The sequence below is a fragment of the Arvicanthis niloticus genome, chromosome 19 (assembly GCF_011762505.2).
Source record: "Arvicanthis niloticus isolate mArvNil1 chromosome 19, mArvNil1.pat.X, whole genome shotgun sequence".
Classification (NCBI taxonomy): Eukaryota; Metazoa; Chordata; class Mammalia; order Rodentia; family Muridae; genus Arvicanthis; species Arvicanthis niloticus.
The window spans coordinates 16,262,135-16,286,598 of record NC_047676.1 but is presented as its reverse complement, the minus strand read 5'-3'; the positions used below and the strand labels follow the sequence as shown (position 1 = coordinate 16,286,598).

The 24,464-nt window shown below is 34.4% G+C and overlaps 1 protein-coding gene across 3 annotated transcripts in view; it reads left to right on the top strand.

The window, feature by feature from the left end:
- The window catches only part of Cdh18 (cadherin 18), a 796,539-nt gene that overhangs the window by 212,168 nt on the left and 559,907 nt on the right, over positions 1-24,464 (top strand). For 2 of the 3 annotated variants that reach the window (XM_076916405.1, XM_034523568.2), the window contains exon 2: positions 4,502-4,586. The gene's annotated coding sequence lies outside the window, so the exon portion shown is untranslated. Of the gene's footprint in view, positions 1-4,501; positions 4,587-24,464 lie in introns of those variants that run through there. The other variant, XM_034523569.2, reaches the window with a different exon arrangement.

Below are 24,464 nucleotides of genomic sequence, written 5' to 3'. Positions count from 1 at the left end.
TACCATAAACATGAACAACTCTAAAATTAAAATTAAAAATAAAATGAAAGTGAAATATGTTCTTAATAAAAGAAAACCAGTATTACAAATTCTTTCTTTAGGTTTGTTATAACAGGGTTATTTATTACATTCAAATAAATATGTTAATAAGGCAAACAGACTTGTTTCTTGGTGATAGCTTCAGGGTAAGCATTTTCTAGTAAATAAAGAATATTTGCAAATTAGTTTCTCTTGACAAGTTTCAGTTCCATTCAGTTAAGATGTACATTATGTTGAAGGTCTGTGGGTGCTAAATCCTGTATGGTAGCACATGTGTATGGAGCACAGAAGAAAAGGCACCTGCTATTTGCCTTGTTTCCAATGGGTTTATGTTAAGCCCAGCAGAAGATATGTGCTACCCATGAATATATTCTCCTGAGTGCACAGGTTTCTATTCTATAGAATATTGAGAATACTACAATTTTTATGGTATTGCTTAGTCATTTTTGCTGCTTCTCACGCCAGATCAGTTGTCTAAGAGTTGTTTGTGCACCATGAACTAGTAGTAAACAGTTAACTGTAAGATTTAATTGACAGAGAGACCAATACTTTGTTTTATCATAGTTGCTGGAGTTTAAATAGTCATACAATTTTTCATATTTATTATTGGTAAAATGGCATTACAAGTACGTATGATTGCCATAGGGACCATGACACTTCAAAGAGAGTGTTCCTGAAAACTGAGATACTTTTCTGTTTATAGTGGTGATATGTAGACAGACAAACAGATAGGCAGACAATCAACCATTAAAAGTTTCTTTCTTTACACAGTACATTATATGACATATTCTACTATTCTTATCTTAGTGACTTCTGTGTTTCACTTCCTAGACTTGAAATAACTCAAACATGGCTCTGAACCCTTATTTAGAACTTCAAACTCACAGTGCTTTAGCAGTTTCCCTATGTTCCACTTGTCTGACCTAACATGTTACCTGTTTTGACACTTTACTGAATGAAATTCCCTGCTTTGTGACCGCCCGAAGTATCTTTACATTTTCTAGAGCTTACAAATACATATAGCCCTATATGCAATATGTATTTGTCTAAGTGACTGGTCTGGTTTTTGTTTCTTTCACCACTTAACTATCACCACTTAATTTATCAAGATTAAATATCATGATAGCAGGCACTTTGTTTTGTTTCCTTACACTGTTGAATCTACAAAATATATGGTGTTTACACCTTGTAGACACTGAAGGATTAGTGAATGAAATTTTTCTTGTTAGGATATTATGAGAATATTTGAGGTACTTCTGAGGACTACACATAAAATAGTTATAATTTTGGAAAAGAAATCACAAAGGGTATTGCATTGTCAACTAGGAACAAGTTAAAATGATTTTTTCCCTCAGATCAAGGTATACTTATAATTGTGGCACCCTTAGAATCTCTAAAATATTCATTATCCTTTGAGGTCACACATCTCAGTGATCTCTCAATATTGGTTTTTCAGCACTCATAATGTAGTCTATCTGAAATTATGTTGTATACATTATGAAATATTGAATAGGTTTTCTTCATTTTTAAATCATCTATTCTCAGGCTGATATATGTATTGATTTACAATACACTATAGTTATAAAAATGTTTTATTTATATTACATGGTTTCTCAAAAATTTCCCCTTCTATTGAAAATAGTTTCTCTTCTCGTACAATATAACCTAATTACAGTTTGCCTCCCTCTACTCCTCCCAGTTCCTTCCCACCTCACTCCCATCTGGATCCACTCCCTTTCTGTGGCTCATTAGAAAATAACAGGCTTCTAAGAAATAACAACAAAAAAGAGCAAAATAACATAAAAGAATATAAAACAAAACCACAGCATAGAAGTTGAACAGGGCAAACCATGAGAAAGAAAATTCCCAATGTAATGAAAAAAGTTAGAGACCAACTCATTCACTCACCGAGGAATCCTGTAAATAAATTAAACTGGCAGCCACAATTCATACACGGAGGACCTGGTACAGACACATGCAGGACCTAGGCTTGCTTCAGTGTCTCTGAATTCATGAATTCCATTGATTTAGAGAGCCTTTTTCTCATGATGCTGTCAATTCTTTACACCTCTTACTTTCTTTCTGACTCCTATTTGTCAGGATTCCCTGATCTCTGAAGGCAGGGATGTGACAGAGGCATGCTATTTAGTCTAAGTGCTCAAGGGCTCTCTTTATTTCTGTCTAATTTTTGACTGTGGGTCTCTGTATTCACTCCCATCTGCAGTTGTAGGAAGCACCACTGATGGTCGCTGAACAATGCATTGATCTATGAGTACAGCAGGTATCGTTAGGAATCTTTTTTTTTTTTTTTTACTTTATTTTTTAAGAAAAGTAGTGTTTGGGTTTACTCTAGGCCTTTGATCCATCTAGTCTCTGGTTGTTGGTCACTTGAGAAGTGACAATCTGGATTAAGGTGAAAAACTGGGTTAGCACAGTGGCCCTGATGATACCTGTGGCTGGGATAAAGCAAAGAGTGGAGATAGGGAGTTTAGTAGGGGAAGAATTGTGGCATACATAACCAATGTGGGCATAAGGGAAGAAACCACATACATACATATGGCATACATACATACATGTATACATGGCATACATGGTATACATGGCATACATACATACATACATACATACATACATACATACATGTGGCATACATAACCAATGTGGGCATAAGGGAAGAAAATAAGGGCATAAGGGGTTCTGTAGCTGACCTAGAAATAGCCCTGGGCAATAGGCTTTTGTGATTACATGAAGGTGCTAATGATCTTCAACTAGCTTGTTTGTTTCCTTGACCTGCTCAGATGGATGTTCCCATAGAATGTCTGCAGATGTTGGAACCTGGAATAATCGGATGAGTTGGAGGGAAGGAAGGTTGGAGGAGATCTTTGTGATCCTCAGATGTTAAGCTCAGAGAAGAAATGGAGGCAGCAGCAGGTGTTCTGCTCCAGAGTTGCTTGTTGGACTGCATGATTGGATTTGGAGCAGAGAGATAAAAATCTGCTGTCAGCTTACCTGCTTCTCTGGCAGTCATGTAGAGTCTGTTTCTGGAATTTTATTCCAGCATTTAATATTCCATTGGCTTCAGAGTGAAAGATAACTGAATTTTTAAAGCAAATTATGTGCAAATGTAACTTTTATTCATCGGATAAAATTGTCATGTCAGAAGCTTACTGCTGGATGTGCTGAACCTTTCTAGTTCTTTCTGAACTCTAGCTGGCTAGTTGAACTCACATGTTCTGTCTCAAACTCCTTTTCCAGCCAACTGATTCCCTCATGACATGCTTCCTTCAGCTTCTCACTGAATTGCTCTGTGTGGCTTCATAATAATTTTGACAATATGTTCTAATATTCTGGCTTATTCTCATTTTCTATCTCCTTATGTCTTCACCAATGACTATGTGTCTTTTTAAAACTGCCCTCTCTCTCTCTCTCTCTCTCTCTCTCTCTCTCTCTCTCTCTCTCTCTCTCTCTCACACACACACACACACACATACACACACCCTTTCACTCTGTGTTTCTCTAAAGTAGCCTATTCTTCCTGATTTTTTTTTCTTGTGAGTGTTGGTCGTATCCTATCTCTGGCTTATTTTAAGTTTTTCTCTGATTTGTTACTTTGTCTGGCCGGATCAATTAGACATTACTTTCAAACATGGCTGCTCTCTTTTACAAGCCAACTTTACTCTCAGTGTTTGGGATTACAGGTGTGAACTAAGGGCGGGTCTGTATTCCAGCTAGAGGGATTGATTAAAAGTGTGTGATGTGTCTGCATTCCGGCTAGATCACACATACCCAGGAGGTCTTTGGATATGATCCCTTGCCAGAGCTGCTGTGTGGCTGGATTAAAATGCTTCTAAAACTATGATCCTTGTGATATTTATACTAAACACTATTTTAAAGTCTGTTATGAGAATGATATCATTAAATTGACTCCATATTAGATGCAATGCCATATGCTGTCCCCATTTGCTACACTACAAAGTCTCCATCAGATAAAGCAACACTACATATAAGCATGAAACTAAGTAAATAAATCTGAACAGGTAATAACTGAAGCAGCTGAGATTCTGTCTTGCCATTGCATAGTACATAATCTAAGCAAAAGTCTACAAGTTTAAGTCTTTTTATACATGATCTCATTCTCCCATTGGTCCTCTTTTTCCTTTCCATTGTATCTTTTAAAAAATTATTCCTTAAAAATGTATTAAGTTAAGCTATACCTCAGCTCTACAATTTCTTACATACATGCAGCTTTTGGGTCACTTTCCAATACTGAAATAAATCAATCAAACTATATATTTAAATTACTTCTAAATGTTTATTACCTAAAGCCACTCATCTATCATTTGTAAAATACTGTTTCATTTTAACAGAGAATATGTAAGTACACGTAGAGAGTTAGCTTAGTTTTCTACTCCTAAGGTGTTTCATGTGTCCTTTTTGTTTTTCATTTTTCTTTTCCATGTAGGACTCAGCCACTAATACTTAATGTTCAACAACTTCAATACCTAAGAAGAAATCTCCCACCAAACATTCATAGACTGAATTGTAAGGTAAAATTTGTACTGTTTCCTATATGAAAATTTTACACAAATGTCAGGTTGTTGGCATGCAATTAGTCACAAATATTTTTTATGAAAATGATGAGATATGTAGAGATATGGCAGGACCAGGTTTCATTTGCATTTCAATTTCACTTCACAAATCTATTTTTTACTTACTAACATTAATCAATTATTTTACTTTTCTCCCTTTCCCTTTCTCCCTCTTTCTTATTTGATCTCGGAAATAAGGTCTTATGACACCAGCTTGTAATGTAATATACACCAGGTTAGCTTTGAACTCTTAACCTTTCTACTGAAGGCTTCTGAGCAGTGAGATTATAGCAGAGTATAGCACTGCACCATCATATGGGTCTGAACAATTATTGTTAGCAGATTATAGTATAGCTGTTTCTGTTTTAATTATTAATGTATATAATAGTACTTTTTGTTGAGCACTAAACTCTCTCTTCAAAACATATATATGTGTTTGTGTGTATGTGTGTGTAATGAAATAAGCATGAGATAAAATTCAGTCTCTAATATTTTTCTATAAATTGCATTTTTACCACATATTCTATACAGTACCTGAATGTTTAGATTACTAATATGTCATAATCATTTCTTTCATTTGTAAAAATTGAAAAGATGATATAGTAAATGAGATATTACTGTATATATCTCTAATCTATTACTGGGGAAGGGTGTTGAAACAAGAAAAATTTGATGAACTGTGACTATACTAAGCTACATAGTGAGTCAAGCCTACCCTGACCTATACATTGAAACTCAGTCTCAAAAGAACAGAAGTAAAAATAAGTAAAATTCAAGTTAAATACTCTCATTTCAAACATCAATATAGTGTAGTAAGTTATTTGATTTGGTGTATCTGTTATTTTTCAACATCTGTAATAAATACAAACTTGCTTTGTGATAAAATCAAAAAAACATTGTATTCAGTTCTGAGACAAGATGCAAGGGCAGACACCAGTTTGATGTTCTCTTTCACTTTATTTATATCATACCTACAAAAGCAATCCTTTAGAACCACTTGTGGTAATACAACATTGGCCTAGTTGGAAATTTTAAGCAAAGTACTTTTTTAAAAACTTTTTTTGTTATCAAATATTTTAGAGTTCATATATATTGCAAAAAATTTTACATGTCTCTTAAGATATCAGATAACATCAGTTTAAAACTAACATAAAACATATATTGTGAGCGAGTTTTGCATTATAAAATGTAACACAACAAAAAGAAAATCCCATTATTACTAGTAAGTACAGTTTGCATTTTTTTACCTACCATTGTGAGTATACCATAGACACAAGTTTTGATTTGTTCATTTGTTTTTAAAGAACATTTAATGTGAAAACTTATAGATGTTTTTATATCCTGCAATACAAATTCAACATAATAAGTTTAAAAGTTAAACCATTATATCATATTTTGTGACAAATAGTTTACTGTGTTTATATTTTAGAGACATACCCTTTGTACAAGAGGTCACCTAGAGTGATGTTAAAAATATCCTTTTTGTTGAAACTATGTTCTTGGCTTAATTCCAGGATGATTATATTTGACTCAGAATTTTCATCTTCACAGAAAGGATATGTCACAAATTTAACATGGACTCCATGTTTTCCTTTGAAGAAATGGGGTTTTGACAAATGGAGAAAGATTATTATACTGTTTATGTATTAAAGTCAATCAATAGCTGTTAGACTTCATAATTGAAAACAATGGAAGAAAATGAATCTGAGAGGGAAATTTTATTCTAGTTATTGTAGTTAGACACTGGGGTAAGGTCTTATTTCTTGTTTATTTCATATTAAATTCTACTTTATCTCTGGTTCTTCTCAGGTACTCATGAACTTTTATAATAAAGTTAAATATTAGGTGATTTTTAAAAAGCATGATAGATATGACAGTAATTATTTCAAAAAGAAATTTTTCATTATGTTAGTAATGTTTGTAAATAGTTGATAAATTTATCCTCAGTAACAAATTATATGTGGTTTAGTCAGAAGTTTCCTAAGTAAAGAATAGGCTTATGTTTCAGTAAAAAAAAAAAATAAATTCATCTTCAATTAACTTTACAAAGAGGTTTTCAACACAGCTATGTTTCTATTTTAAATTAATGAGGTCTTTACACAGATTACAAAATATATCTACAAAATTTTAATTTACAAATCTAAAAACTGAAGTAACAAGCAATAGTTGGTTAATTTTAAATTTTCTTTTTATTAAATAAAAGTTAAAGTATTATATTAGAAAAGTTTGCCTAAACTCAAAGAGAATAAAATTAATGTTTGTTCTCATATGTGAATCAAAGCCTAGAAGTGTGTGTGTGTGTGTGTGTGTGTGTGTGTGTGTGTGAACAGCTATATGGGTGGGAAGTGTATTAAATACATTAAGATTAAGAAAGGGTAATTTTAGATAATGAAGAAGGGTTGAACTGCGGGCAAAGGATACAGGATTCATAAAGACATAAAATGGATTGATTTTCTGGTTTCAAATCTGTCAAAGTTATCTTTTTTGTGGTGATTAAATTCATAGAATTGGAAATGACACTGAAATACTAAAACCCTAGAGAAGCACTCTCATTACATAATGGTTATTCACCCTATATAGTTTGTGACTAAGAACACATTTAATCAAGTGGGTACCTTAATCTAGTTGCTTGAATATTGTGATTTTGGTACAATAATATATCTTTTTTAAATCCATAATTTGGCACACAAAACAGACAGTTTATATTTTAAATGAATTAATTTTAGTAAATGATACGTACATTTATTTACTTCTAATTTATCTCAGATATTGTTTGCTGAATTATTTTTAGTTTTCTGTAAATTGCATTCAGTATGTTTGATTGAATATACTATTTAATATTTAGATTTTCCTGTCTCAAAAATGCCAGTACTCCTATGTGTTATAAAAATGCACATTTCATTCTTAATATTTATCCAAATGTATTCTGGACTGAAGTTCTAGTTTACCTTTCCATGTCTTTAAATCCACAAGTACATTTTATAAAACAACCACAGTACCATTAAAGCTCTTTCATAACAAGCTGAGTAAATTTAAATCATTAAACCAATTTGTCAAATGAAATCAATTAAATCGATAGCCACTAACATACTTGTGCATCTAGTGCTTGTAGTTGGTCCACGGATTTACCACTCAAATCATCATGTGCTATGTGCAAGTTATTGCTTTACAAGACCTGTGACTACAGAGGAAATAAAAGGGATTCCTGAGATTTTATAGAGACTGAAATCTTATATAATGGTCTGCATTAGTTGTGTTTATTTTCTTGAAATACTCTTTATATTTGACATGAAAGGAATCATGGGTTTTGCCTGCTCAAAGAATTGGCAGCCTCTCTGTGTTTCTTTTGACTTTACCTGGTTTCTATAGTCACTTGCTGAGTTGTGCATGCCCTATTTCTTGTAGAAATTTTGTAATGACAGCAGGTTCTTCCTCCTTACAAATAAGTGTCTTTCTACATTTCCTTGTTGATGCTGACACTTGTCTGGCTACCAGATTCTGGGGTGTAGAGGGTTTTGCTTGAATCTCTGAGAATATTTTTCTCTCATCATGAGCTGAAGATTTATAAGTATGTCTTCTCCTCTGAGGGACAGAATCAAACAGACAGTTTATGAGAAAGAATATGATTATGGACTATCAAGCTTTTTGCACATTTCTTGATGGCCACCGTTACTCATGCTACAGAGAGTCAAACATTTATTCCTTTCTCTTATTCAGTAGTGACAGCAGTTTGAAACATGTCTCATTAAAGAAATAACTGTCATCCAGCATGCAGTAAGTCTTAACCCTTTGTTTGCAATATCACCAAAATTTCAGCTTTCTAAAGCATAAATATTAATAAAATAAAGTTTTTTCTTTACAATGAAACATCAATGCCCATTCACTACAAGTGTAGTATATGTGTGTGTTTGTGTGTTTGTGTTTGTGTGTTTGTGTGTGTGTCTGTATGTGTGCTTATCTGCATCTGTATGTGCACACACACAATGTTACACATTGGGATATAGCAGTGTGATTTATAGAAGGCAGTGTGCATTTTCCACAATGCAGACTTTCTGGACTGAAATACAGTTCTTGGATTTAGAGTCAAGCACCTTATCTACTGTATAACTGCTCTATCTACCCTTAAAGAGGTAGTTTCAAATTTATTAGTTTATTGTTCATCTCTGTATTTTCAAATGCCAAGGTGAACCCCAGACTTTGTACATGTAAGGCAACCACTGTGTCATTGGCTAATCTGCAGCACCCACTAGGGGATTTTTCTATCAATTTTAGAAAACGGTACTTTACTATCACATATGTGCTGTGTTGTGTTCCATACTTAAATGAATAATCTACCAAAATAATTACAGGCAACAGTGTATAGTAAACACTTGCTTAATCCAATATCAATATTGCATTTTGTACTGTTTATAAAAATCTATGCATGTTTATTCTCCTTATACATAAAGTATTGTTCCACTTACCAGAAGTTAAAAGGTCGTTCTTAGCTTTAAACATCTAAGCCCTTTGCTATATCAGGATGAGAAACACCATGGTATTAAAATACCATTGTGCTATATGTTACTTAAACTACTATATGCAAAACATATCAGTGCAATTAGCTGTGCCTTTATTCATACATTCTGATAATCTGTGTTATTTCATGTAAATTTCAAAGCTATTTAGCGATTTCCAAGCATGAACATAAAACACTGTTGTTTCAGGGAATACACAGTAGGTTTATTAAAATTTTTCATTGTGCTTTATATAGTGATGTTTTTCTTCTTTCTTTTGGTGTTGTTAAGGGGATGGGTTGATTTTTCTGAGTTGCTCAACCTGACCAGTAACTTACTATTCAGTCCAAGTAGTCTTTTGACACACAGTTTTCTCTCACCTCCTTAGTACTATTATATCTTGCTAGTTTGTGTTATTTTTAATGTTTATTGTTATTTATGATGATGCATATAGGTGTGTCTTTATGTGTAGGTTTGTGCATATGAGTATTGGTGTCCATGGAGGCCAGGGGCATCAGATGTTAAAGAGTTAAAGGAAGATGTGAGCCACCTGTTGTAGGTGTTAAGAATCAAATTACATCTTTTCTTTGACTCTACATTAGATGCAATGCTAAGTACCTTCTCTGTTATAGCACCCTACAATTATCAGTCTTGTTCAGATGATGTAAGAGTGACTGGGAGAATGAAACTAGGTAAACCAATTTGCACAGGTAACAATTAAAGCAGCTGAGTACCTTTCACAAGTGAGCCATCTCTTCATTGCTCACCTGTCTAATTGTGTTAATGAATGGTATGCATTATTTCAATAGGGCACAGCTACATGGCTTCATGGTATTAGTCATTCTCATAAATGCTTCTGAGTAACTGTAGTGTTAGGCATTGTGATGGGCCCTTCTACATGAGGATGATGGTTACACAAAGGCTCTCAGTAATCTAACATGACTTCAACCACACCAGCTTTGTCACAGAGGAAAAAAAATCATGAGCAAATCTATCTAGATCAAGTCAGCATCCATACTAAGACCCTGCTATCTTACTACTTTTTTAGTTTTTTTATTTTTTGTTTTAAGAATTTCATATATGTATACAGAATAATACAATCATTTCTGCTGCAAAATTATCCTCTTCAATTTGTCCCTTATTTTCCAGTGTCCCCACTGCCAACTTCATGTCATTTTTGTAAAATTTCCATGGCTCATTAGTTTATGCTGCCCATAAATGCGTGTATATGTGTTATCTTTCAGCTGCCCCAAGGGCATCTATTTTTATTATGTTCACTAGTGTTTTCTTTTCTATTCTGTCTCTGAAAAATAAATTGTACTTAGCAACATTTGTTCTTAGATTCAAATCCAGGCATATTTATGTGTAAGAACCTCTTTGATATAGCTTCAAAATGGAATATATTTTAATATATTGCATTCTACAAGTTTCAAAGCAGAATATATTTTAATACACTGCCATGTACCTCAATGTCATCAGAAAAATATGTATGCTCAATGTTATATGTCATTTAAAACAATGTCTGAATACTGTCTGAGCAAGAAAGTGTTTTAGTTATTATGCCTGTTCTGTAAAGGTAATGAAAGCCATTGTGCAGAATTTCAGAAATATCTACTAACAAAATGACATTAAGTTTTGATTTAGTATAATCCCTAGGCACCAATAAATCATATGAGATTGAAAATCAAAGCATAAATCTTGTTATGAAGTTTTCTTTCTCCAAATATTAGTTTATGCAGGATAAGATATTAAGTCTATTGCATAAAGGCTGAATATACTAAAGGAAAATACATATTCTATTTCTTCTTCTCCTCTGTCTTTAGGTCTCTCAATTTCTCTCTTTCTCTTTCTCCTCCCCTTTGTTTTTTTGGCTCTCCTTCTCCCCACTTATTTAAGAGATTATTCCTTCATTCTTCTTTAGTCATGCTAACATATTATTTGTAAATATTCTTAGAGAAAATCTAGTTGAAAATACATTTTGATAGTAAAACTATGAACAAATTTAAAAAAAAACAACCCCTTTTCTTAGAATAAAGACTTAAAATCACAAAGTATTTAGAAAATATGAAATTTCTTCATGTATTTATCACAAAAAGTACATTTTTCTACTCCCATCCAAATTATCAAATCACAGCAATTCTTTAAGCTCAAATCATTTCCTGAAATTCCTTGAATGCTCTCAAAATTTGGGTTTCTCTGATAATTTTTTAATGGAATGGACTCTGCTTTTATATGTGTGGATATTGTTCTGTTGTCTTGAAGACTCAGTCTAATGTGGTCATGCATGAAAACTGAGAGGGAGTGCGCTATGCAGGTTTGACAGACCACGAGTCAAACTCATTAACAGGTGAACAAAATGTGGGGTTGGCATTTGTGAATTATTTCTTTGGTTTTTACATTGATTGTGGAATTCCCTTAATTAGATTAGATTGGGTATTAGATTAGATTAGAAATTTTTCATGTAGGAATTAATGTCAGTATGTTGTTACTGGATAGTTTGCAGGTGACATTTTTATGGTAATATTATTTTTTTGTTTTTTTCAATTGCTCTGCTGAAACAGCAGTAGTTGGAATGAAAATATGTAAATACTGCATGGTGCTCAATATTTCAGTAAGCTGTAATAAATTTTTAATTGAACTATGTCAAATGTTCAACTGTGAGTCGAGAGTTCCAGGCATGATTGGCAGGTCTGTCTTCAATGCTTACTTCCTTCATGACCTTAGATAATTAGTACATCCTTTCCGAACCTACCTTATGTGATCTGATAACCACAAATAGACTGACTCCACAATGCTTTTCCATTATAAACTTATAGCAATATTATTTAAGTATTCCTAATTTATGAATTCTGCTTCATTTCAATGTTTTAAGGCATTCAACTGAATTATTATTTTGAGAAATAATAGTAATTAAATTCAATGAGTAGGCTTATAATTCTGTTTTCAACAAAACTCATCACATATTTCATTGAAATATTTCTATTTAAGATAGTCTGATAATAACCAAAGGTGTTGATTTTTCTAGTGATGATCACTTGTCATTGTTAAAATATGTAGAAGTAAATATCTTGAGATTTATAATTTATTACAAAGCAATCAAGATTAAGATAAAATAGAATACGAACCAACCAGAGCTCCCAGGTTCTAAACCACCAGTCTGGGAACACATACGGAAGGACCCATGGCTCCATCTGTATATGTAGGGGAGGATGGCCTTGTTGGGCATAAGTGAGAGAGGAGGTCCTTGGTCCTGTGAAGGCTGGATTCCTCAGTGTAGGGGAATTTGAGATTGAGGAAGTGGGAGTGGGTGGTGGATTGGGGCACATCCTCATAGAAGCAGGAGGAGGGAGGATGGAGTAGGGGGTTTCTGGGTAGGGGTAAATGGGGCATAACATCTAAAATGTAAATAAAATATCCAATAAGAAATTAATTTCAAGAAAATGACAAAATACAAATTTTTACTCAGAAATGATGAAGACTATGTGACTGTCTACCAATATAGAGTCATGTACAAATGCTGAGAGTTGACTTTGCATCACATGGTAGGTAACTTTGTAGGCAAATAGTCCTAAGACACGGAGAGTGAGTAAAAATAAACTTTTTCCTCACAACCCTGCATGGACATTTCTCCTTTTTTGGCTCATTCTTTTTGCATGTACTGTCTTCAGTGTGGATCCGATGGAGATACCAACCATGGAGACCTTGGTATCACGTCCTAAAACACAATTGTTACCGTGATGGAGTTCTGAGTTGCTACAAGAAAAGGGCCTCCCTAGGTCCTACAACATTACCTCATACTTCCATGTGAGCAAGACTTGAATGTGAATTGTATTTTCAGTCTCTTCTAAGATATAGATTTAATTAGAAACCATAGTCACTAGAAAAATAGGGATGTTTGTTCATTTCAGTTATTGGTTTCAATGAGAAATTCAATACAGAGGGTCATGGGTCAGTTTGAGTTTGAAAGCAGAAAGGCAAGACATAAATAATGTTTATATATATTTGTTAGTTTGATTCTTTGCCTAAATTCTTTGAGTTTTTACATTCACTCTAGTTTAGATAAAATGTAACTTTGATAAAATATATATCTTTTATGAAATGATTAATAAAACAACAGATCAGTAATTATTTCATGACATTTTTGTTTATAGCCAATACTGTTTCCAATAAAATTCATGATCAAATATTAAACAAACTTAATGATTTTTCTTATTAAATTACATCTTTAGTTCCTTAGACAAAATTAAAGCTAAAACATCAGACTAAGAAAGTTATTGCTTTCAATTTTCTTTATACTTCCTCTATGTGATTAACACAGTACTCATTGTTACAATTTTTGTTTAATTTTTCACAAGTATGATTAAGCTAATCTTAATATACTCTGACTGTGAATAATGCCTTAAGCTAAATAGGACTTAAACATTCCTCAAATTTTGTGAACTTGTATCTGGACTGAGGTTCAATGCTCATTTATTCAGAGGTGGTTATGATTTAATTTTGAAAGAGTATCTTTCTTGTATCACACCTTAATCTCTGACAGCTGCTTATGCAAAAGAAAACACACACACACACACACACACACACACACACACACACCGCTTCTGTTTTGTCATCCTATAGATTTTCTCATCTGGTCTGACAAATGACATCATTGATTTTCCCATTGATGTTAGAGGCAGAAGTCAAACAATTAAAGCACATTTTTGTTGTTTAGTGGTGACAAAATTCCCAAAGTCATAGCTTTATATTGCCATCTGTGCCATTTTTGTTTGTTTTTAGAAAAACAAAACAAAAACAAAAATTAATAATGCACTACACAACACATTTAAATTTTCAGTAGACAATGCTAAGATCCCAGCTCTGGTATTTATATGCATATATTGTGAGGGAGTAACGGTGTTTATAGATTTTTAGAAAATCCATCATTTTGTTGACCAACCAGAACCTCTGTCATCTCCCCTAACTAAAACACTTAGTTCTGAATCTGGCTTTTTTCTTGACTTTAAAATGAATGTCAGCTGAAAACCATACACTCAAGTCTTTTCTCTCAAGGTAAATAGCCAGGATTGGCTATGAGACTATAAGTTTTCAACCCTGTCAGAAATCCAGAATGACTGAGTTAACTATAATTGTGGGAAGCACAAAGCATAGCTTATAAAACTTACCAATTTATAGAGACCACTGAATACCTGGACACTCCCTATACTACAAAACGTTGGAGCATCTGATCTTCAGCCTTCTGGCCCAGGATCATCTGACAGACCTAGTGATGCAGAATTATTAAGGGCTGATTACTTTGTCTAGTCAGATATAATCAGTCAACTATTCTGCAAGTGTATCCTTTTCTGGACAGTAATTTGCCTGTAGATGAAAAGAGGCAATTCTTGCCTAGTTGGGTGTCTCACCACAACTGGAGTAACTCCAAGGATGCTCAATTTCTTCTTAGAATCCAATACAGGAAGTTGTCAGGAGCAGACAGGTCTCTAATCAAAATGAACATTAATACAGAAATGTTTGTAAAGTCAATTCTGTGGACTTCTGACATTTTGAAAACCAACTATCCATGTAAGGTAATCTGGACTGTTGTCTGTTAACTCCACTCAGCTATTTCTAAATAAAATATAGAAAACACCCTAACAATAAACTCCAAGCCACAAATTTGCTATAATCCCTTAACTCACAGGCTAGCCATCTCAAATCAGTTGAAAAAGTTAAAGGACTGGGTGTAGGCCTTGTATTACTAAATGTGTTATACAGGTATAATGCCTATGAGAGTATCAATAGTCATCTCACTTTTATGTCAATAAGAAGCTCGTACCAAAGAAACCTTCAATTTGAAATCAAAGTAAATTTTGTACCATTTAAGAAGTTATAACTTCATCTTGATAATAATTATACAGATTTCTACCAATAGGTTATGGCTATGCAATAAATCCTAGCTAATCCTCCCTATTCCCACAAAAGCTGTTAATTTTCCCTAGAAAGACAGAACAGTATTAACCACCTTAGTCCCCAAGCCCTGGGAATAGGGGTGCTGACTCTTCATTAACTTCTTCAAGCTGATTATGGGCATTAAGATATTAGAAGAGGCGTTGGGGGAGGAGTAAATTGATAAGCCTCTGACACTGTGTATTCACTGCAGCCAGCTGGAATTTGAGGACCTCAGAGGTTTGAGCAGTTCTGCATAGCTTGCTTGATGAGTAGATAGACCAAGGCTGTGTATTCTGCAATGTACAATTCTCATTACAAATTTTGGTACCAAGATAATTTTTTAAGAAGGCTGACATTTTATTAAAGATGTTGGTTCTAACAGATTTTCCCCCTCCTTTTTTGAATATAATATTTACATTTAGAATTTTATCCCCTGACCTCATTCCTCCCACCACCCAGGAACCCCTTATCCCACCCCCCTCCTGCTTCTATGAGGGTGTACCCAGACCTACCCCCCTCTCCCACCTCCCCATCCACAGATTCCCCCCTACTCAGTGTTCAGCCTTCATGTCACCAAAGATCTCCTCTCCCACCTATGCCCAACAAGGCCATCCTTCCCTACATATACAGCTAGAGTCATGGGTCCCTCCCTATGTGCTTCTAGGCTAGTGGTTTAGACCATGAGGGGCTCTGGTTGGTTGGTATTTTTGCTCTCCTAGTGGGACCACAAACCTTTTCAGCTCCTTCAGTCTTCTCTCTAACTTCTCCACTGGAAACCCTTGATCTGATTAATGATTAGCTGTGAGTATCTGCCTCTGGGTATGTCAGACTCTGGGGGACCTCTAATTAGACAGCCTTATCAGGCTGCTGTCAGCATGCACTTTCTGTCATCCATATCAGCGTCTATTTTTGGTGACTGCACATGGGATGAATACCCACATGGAATGGTCTCCATACAACCTCTCCTTCAGTTTCTGTCCCACACTTTGTCTCCATATTTGCTCCCTTGGGTATTTTGTTACTCCTTCTAAGTAAGACCTAAGCATATACACTTCCTTCTTCATGACCTTCATGAGGTCTGTTAATTGAATCTTTGTTGTTTCAAACTTTTGGGCTAATATCCCCTTATCAGTGAATAAATACCATGTGTGTTCTTTGGTGATTGGGTTACTTCCCTTAGGATGATATTTTCTAGTTCCATCCATTTACCCAAGAATTTCTCGAATTCATTATTTTTAAAAGCTGTGTAATATTCCATTGTGTAAATGCACCACATTTTTTGTATCCATTCCTCTGTTGAAGGACATCTGGGTTCTTTCCAGCTTCTGACTATTATAAATAAAGGCTGCTATGAACATAGTGGAGCATATGTTCTTGTTATATGTTGCAGCATTTTCTGTGTATATGCCCAGGAGTGGTATAGCTGGGTCCTCAGGTAGTGCTATGTTCAATTTTCTGAGGAACTGCCAGACTGACTTCCAGAGTGTTTGTACCAGCTTGCAACCCCACCAACAATGAAGGAGTGTTCCTCTTTCTTCACATCCTCGCCAGCATCTAATATCACCTGAATTTTTGATCTTAGCCATTCTAACTGGTGTGAGGTTGTATTTTGATTTGTTGTTTTGATTTGCATTTCCCTGATGACTAATGATGTTGAGCATTTCTTAAGGTGCTTCTCAGCCATTCATGTTTCCTCAGTTGAGAATTCTTTGTTTATCTCTGTACCCCATTTTTAATGGGGTTATTTTGTTGTTTGGCATCTAATTTCTTGAGTTCTTTGTGTACATTCGATATTAGCCCTCTATCAGATCTAGGATTGGTAATGATCTTTTCCCAATCTGTTGGTTGCCATTTTGTCTTATTGATAGTGTCCTTTGCCTTACAGAAGCTTTGCAATTTGATGAGTTATAAAGCATATAACTATCTAATGGGGGATGAGTAGGTTCAGAGACAGGTCAAACAATAACAAAAAACCCTACAACACATACATTATAGTCATATATATATATATATATATATATATATATATATATATATATATAGAGAGAGAGAGAGAGAGAGAGAGAGTCAGCGACAAAGGAAAATTTTTAAAGTTTTTTTTGTAATATGTTATCAAAAATAAGAGTGTGAATGCAATAACCTTTGTTTTCTCATATTTCAAAATAGTTTCAACTTATTCTAACTTGATGGAGGGTTACTTAAGTAAAGAAAAAAAGAAACAAAGTCTCTTGTCTTTACTTTATCAAAAATAAGCAGCCCAAAATAGAAGTCAAAGGTTGAGACTAAACTTCCAACCTTAGCTCACATTAGATAAAGACTTTACAAATGAAAAGTAATATGGATTTAATGATGCTTCACATACAGATGTTAAAATGATTCCAAGTATAAAAGAGTCTAATTAGATGCTATTGTGAGTAGTTTGCTTCAGAACTAATATATTTTAAATTACATTTGAATTTGTAAGAATGCATTCAAATATTGTGACATTGAAAATCTTCAAGCAATTTATTTAAAATAGAGAAGTAAAATAAATCATAAAATTGTGTACAGAATGGGAGTTGTAAAAGGTCAAATCATTAATTAGAGTTTTGTTCTTTTTATGGTCCTGAGAACAGAACCCAAGGCATTGCAGGCTAGGCAAGCACATTATTCCTGAGTTACTGCTGGCTGGCTGTTCTGTTTCTGAGATAAGGTCTCTTTGTGAAACTCACTCTGACTGCACCTTAAGATTCTCCTGCATCAGTATTGAAAATGGTAGAATTTCAAGCATACATGATTCGAACATTCATATATGTATGTGTAAAACAGTCTTCAGTTTCAAGAATCTATCTCATACATACAATACCAAACCTATAATGAGTACACACACAATTGATTTTTTGATTTTCGCATTTCCAGTGAATTTCCATTCATTTTCATTGGCTTCTAGACTTTAAAATCTAGGACCGAGGAATATAACATAGAACTATCTCCCTTCTCCCAACCCCCATTTTCATGAAAAAATAATCCTAATACAGTATAATGAAACACTAACATATAGAATCTTCAGTTATAGACACACTGTTATTTGTTATTATTTGGAACTTTCAATTAAATTATAGTTGTAAATAATAGAAATGAGAGTAGATAATTGTAAATAAGGGAAAAAGGCATGTTCTCTTTTTTTGTTCTGAAACACTGGGAATCAGTATATTTACATGCCTATATACATTTTTCTTTTCCTTTACCACAGCCTACTACACTTAAGCTTCTAATTTCAGCTTCTTTATAATTTTTTCTTCAATATATATTAATCTTGGCTCTTTGGAATCATGCACTCACTTCTGTAACTCTTGTGATTTGGGTATATGTCTGCTTTTAATCAATGTATACATTAGTGGTTGAGAGAAGACAAAATTATATAACATCTAAAGACCACACATTTTATTTGACCATTGAGGAATGATTTATATAATAAACCTGCACATATTGAAGGTTACATTTTGATAGGACTTGAAATAAATTCTCAGAGAGTATCTAGGCAATAAAGACAGTAGGCATGTCTGGTGTCTGGAAAGCTTCCTCCCATGTTATAACATTTCTCATACTAACCATTTCTATCTGCCCTTTATTTATTCTAGATATTGTAGATAAATATGGAATTAGTAAAATTTTCATAAATGGAGTAATATAAAATAACAGTTTCACCAGTTGATTTGTTAACAACAATCCATATAAGTAAATAATAATCCCTATAACTAAAGGTTAAATTTTTCTGTTCTTGTCGGTCACTTGGTAAGGTACATTCCAGAGTTGTATAGCACATATGGAATTCCTACAAACATTCATACAAATCTCTGTAAATACTTTAGTTTAATAAAAATCATGGGATAAATTAATAGCACCTTGGTTCCAAATGGCTTAGCTACTTTCAGTGTGGATATTTTAGTCTTACAATGTACTTGGTAATGTATAGGGGTTGTATCCTCCACAGATTTGCAAGTGCTTCCTCTGGTAGATACTCAGCATATTTGTCCAATTTGAACATCCTAGTGACATATCTCATTGTTGTTGTAGTATATATTTCTCAAATGATTCAAGTGCTGCATATATTTTTTTCCTGTGCTTATTTTCCATCAGATACTTTATGTAGTTAAGTTTCTATTCAAAGTTTTCACTAACCTTTACTGGGCTGTTTGTTAATGGAGCAGGACAAGTTGATGTATAAATCTGGACAGATGATTTAGTGAGTGACAACAATTTCATCTACTAGATAGAACCTGCGTCCTGCTCTCAGCAACAATGCTAGCTGACTCACAACCAGCCATGAGGGGATTTCAAACCATTTTCTAGCTTTCATGGGCTCCTTTACTCAAACAAATATTCGACATCCCACTTATATATTAAATTAAGAACAAATATGTTAAAGACTTAAAGAATCAACATGTGTACTGCCAGTAAATTTAAGATAAAGTATCTGGCAAGGAGTTTATCCCAATTCGTCATTACCAATTTTCTTATCCTATTGTTTATCTTTAGTTAGATGGACAGAAAGATGGATATAAAAGATAGCATGACCTTTGATGCTAAATATCACAAATATTTGCTTTGAATAAGTTCATGATTATTTCCTCATAAGGGTATTTATGTTGGCATTTTAAATTTTAAGTTTATGATTGCTTTTTGCTGAAGGCCAGCTTCTACAAGTCAGGCTTACAGAGAAGAGGCATGGAGTGGGTAGTTAATCACTCAGCTGACTTTTCTCTGAAGGAGCAAAACTTTGTTATCTGGGGCTAGCAGTGAAAGGTAAGAGCCGGTGAAAAGCTCTCTGGGACCAGTGAAAAGAGGAAAAACCATCCATGTATGCACACACACACACACACACACACACACACACACACACACACACACACTTGGTGGATGAAACAAAGTTCCACCAACTTTATATTTTTCTTTTACCACTTATACATCCCAGCAAAGTCTTTCAAGAGATACAAAAATTACAATGTGGTTACATTCTATTTTTTTCAAGTGAATGATTCCAATTAGTATATGTTTAAAAACAAAAAACAAGCAGTATGTTTGCAATACCCTTATATGAATAAACATAACACAGATGAAAGTCAAATTGTTCCCCCAAACCCACATACATTTGTGTCTAAACAACTTTTTATAGATTAAAGTTTAAATAAGCAGAATATTTATTTTTCAGCTATTTCTCTTGTAGTTACAAAGAAAGGATCAATCATATCATTTATCCTAAAATTAGTCTTATAAAAAAATCTTAAAAGAATCACAAATCTTAACTTTTATATATAAAAAAATCACTTTTACTTTAAATCCTCAGAGTGTACAGTATTCAGTACTTTAGGATAATATAGCATTTATTATTTTTAATTATGACTATAGCTAATATTTTTGAGCTAATTTTAGATTCTGTATATCAGTTTTAAAAAAAAACAAGTTTTAGTTATGTTTCACCAAGAATCATGTTGAACACATAGATAATTTGGCAGGAATTTTTGACAGTTTCTGGCTTTGTTTGTTTGAATATATTTGTTTTGTTGACACATGAGAAAGATATTTTCATATTTTCTCTTTGTTTCATACTTCATATGGATTTATAGTTTTCTTAATTCATGAATATGTACTTTTACTTATTTCCCTTTTATTGAAAATGATTTTCTAACATAATATATCCTGATTACAGTTCCCTTCGCTCGACTTCTCCCAACCTCTCACCATTTCTCCTCACTTCTAAATTCACTCTGTTTTTTGTCCCTCATTAGAAAAGGACAGGATTCTAGGCAATTATAACAAAAATATAAGATAAAACAAAACTAGCACGTCAAAGTTGGACAAGACAAACAGATGGAAAACAACCCAAGAGAAGTCCTGCCGATCAGGAATCCCTTCACTTATTCATACAGGAAATCCATGCAAACAGTGAACTGAAGCTCCAGTATACATGCAGAGGACCTAGTGTATATCTGTACTTTCCTTCTTCATGCTCCCTCAGTCCCCGTGAGTTCATATGACCTCTGTTCATATCCATTCAAAGTTCATCCTTCAATTCCCCTGGCTCTTACTTTCTGTCTTCTTTTCTCTTGCCTCTGAGGGGAAGGATTTAGTAGAAAAGTCTCATTTAGGGCTGAGTGTTCCTAGACCTCTAACTGCATAATCTTTCCCTGTCGGTCTCTGAATTTGTTTCCACCTGCTGCAGGAGAAGGCTATGCTGGTGATGTCTTGACAAGGCATTGTTTTATGAGTAAAACAGAATGTCATTCGGAATCATTTAATCACTCCTTTATGTTTTGATCAGTAGCAATGTCAGTTCGTGGACAGCAACATATAAAAGCAGCAACAGCCTTCACTGTTTGGAAATTCTCATGGCGATTCCTATGGCCAGCAACTCAGCTAAATGTAACTAAATTGCAGTACTGGAAACTCTATTTGCTGAAAAAGAAATGATGCCCAGTTGGGTATTCATTCTTTTTCATTGTTATTTATTTATTTATTTATTTATTTACAACCCAAATGCTTCCCCTTCCTGGGCCCACCACAAAGATACTCCTCCACTCCTTTTGTTCTCTTCCAGGAGAGTGTCCACCTCCTGCATATCCCTCCACACTGGCACACCAAGTGTCTGCTACTGAGTCCACACAAGTCTACCCTTTGAGGGTATAGATACCACAGTCAACCTACAGCTTTAAGGAGAGCCTCTGAATCCAGTTGTTGGAGGTCCATATAAAGACAGAGCTACATGTATACTATGTATGCACTGGGGGGGGGGGGGGGATTCCAGTTCATGTGTGTTCTTTTGTTGGTTTTCAGACCTTGAGAGTTCCCAGAGGTCCGGGTTAGTTGACTCTTGTCAGTTCTCTGGTGAGGTTCTTATCCCTTCAGTAACAACTTCAATCCTCCCCCCCCCCTTCCCCCAACTATTCCATAAGAGTCACCAATTGTCATCCAGTGTTTGGCTATGTGTAATTGCTTTTATTTCAGTCAGCTGCTGGATGGAGCCTCTCAGAGGACAGGCATGCTAGGCTCCTGTAGGCAGCTACAGAAGGTTATTAGATGCTTGACTCCCATATTGGGAAATGAACTCATTGTTTAAATGTACCACATTTTTATATCCATTCTTCTGTTGGGGGAATCTAGATTGTTTCCACCTTCTGGATATTATGTATAGAGGAGTAGCAATGAATAGAGTTAAACAAATGTATATGTAGAAGGCTGAAGTGTCTTTTGGGCATATGTTGAAAAGTGCTTGTCCTAGCTAGTTTTGCATCAACTGGACACAAAGCAGAGTCATCTGAATGGAAATAACTTCAATTGGGAAAATACCTTAATATGATCCAGCTGTAGGGTTTTTTTCTTTACTATTAATTAATAAGGGAAGTGCCAGCTTATTGTGGGTAGTGCCATTGCTAGACTGGTGGTCTTGGGTTCTACAAGAAACCAGGCTAAGCAAGCCACGATGAGCAAGCCAGTAAGCAGTACCCCTCCATAGCCCCTGGATCAGTTCTTGCCTCTTGGTTCTTGTCTTGTTTGACTTCCTGTTTTTTGATAATGAACTGTACTTTTGGAAGTGTAAAGCAAATAAACTCTTTTCTCCCCAAATTGCTCTGGTCATAATGCTTTATCATAGCATTAGTAAAAAGTGATATTGTTGTATCTTGAAGTAGATAGAGTTCCATCTTACTGAAGAAAAACTACGCTGTTTTCCATAATGGCTGTACAAGGTTCTAGTCTGAGCTGCAATGCATGAGTGTTCTCTTTCCTTCACATCCTTGCCAGGAGGAGCTGGCACTTCCTTTATTGATATTAGCCTTTATTGAAGGGTATTAGATGAAATCTCAGGAGTTTGTATTTGTGATTCCCTGATTGCTAAAGATGCTGAACAATTTTAAAAATGCTTTTCCAATTAGCCTACCTGTTGGCCCAACTACCTTGTGTTTTCCTGGGAAATGCCAGCTGGAATTGGAGTATGGCATAAAGCAATGACTCATGGGAGGGAAGTCAGAAGGAGTGATTGGCTTCAGTGGAGTCTTATTGTGCTGGCTGTTGATTATATTTTTATGCTAGTGTCTATGCATCTGGTATTGGGAAGATTGATTTTGCCGGTGCTAATATCTTTTCTTCTTTTTGATGGAAGTGTGCTTTTGCTTTTGATTTCTGTTGTCCTTCTGGTTCTAAGAATATTGTGGTGGCAGTGTGTTGTCTGGGAGGAAATTCTCCTAGGGTCCTGATAAGTAGAAACACTGGAAGTTTAATACCATATAAGTTCTATGTTTTTGATATAGTGAGCTGACTCTTAGAAATAGGGTGGGCTAGGAGAGGGGTTCTGAAGGATCCACAAGAGGGAGAAAAGCCAGCTTGTTCAGCAGATTCTGCTTAGTCTCCTCACAACAGGAAAATAAATCGACTAGAGACAACAATAGATGGTTTGCTACAAAGCTGAGTATGAGACTGGATGGTGGACTTGGAGAAATGGAGGAAGAGATGCAGATCTGTAGGTAGCCAACTTTCTTCTATGGCCAAACTCTTCTGTGGGTTCCCATGAATTGCCCAATGGAGTTGATTGCTAAAAGCAATTAGTGGCAGGGAGAAGGCTAGGAGGGGAAGATCTTTCTGATACATTCGAGTTGGTGAGCAGCTGAAATGTCAGCTGCAGCAGGTGTTCTGATGCAGGTATGGGAATGAAAATGGGTGATTGAATTTGGAGGAGCAGAGAGACAGTTGAAAACCTGCAATGAGCTTCTGTGCTTACAGGATTGTATTTGTAATTTTTCATAAATAGACTTCAGTGTTTCTATTTTATTTTTCTTAAAATAGAAATAATTTTATTAAACTTTCTGATATTTGTTGGAACTATATAGATAAACTGGTTTATTTTATTGCATCTTGCAATATTTTTAAACAAATTATGTAGTATTAATTTCTCTTGGTATCTTTTGGTTTTCCTCATAGAGAATCATTTTACCCAAAGAAAATCTGAATACACCATGACTTATATTTAATTTCATATTCCTTTGTTTTTCTCATATACTCAGTGAGCATACATCTCTTTTGCAAGACTGAAACACTGCTTAATGTTGTGTTTCATAATTTTGTTCTATTAGAATAAAAAGAAACAATGTATTTTAGATACCTAAGAAGGTGACTAGATTTTGGTGAGATTTCCAATTCATTACATAAAATCTTCAGCTTATCATAAATTATCTTATAAAAATATACCAAGTAGGACTAGACTTTAGTACATGTTTGGGATTATGATGTCTATTTTACAATATTATGTTCATTTTCAGTAACTATCTAACTAAATATTACAAAAGGAAAATGTTAGCCTTTATCCATTTCACTGGTGTTCTGTAAAGTTAATTTAATTTCTCCTTGAATTCATAATTTACCACTGAAAACATCTGTTCTT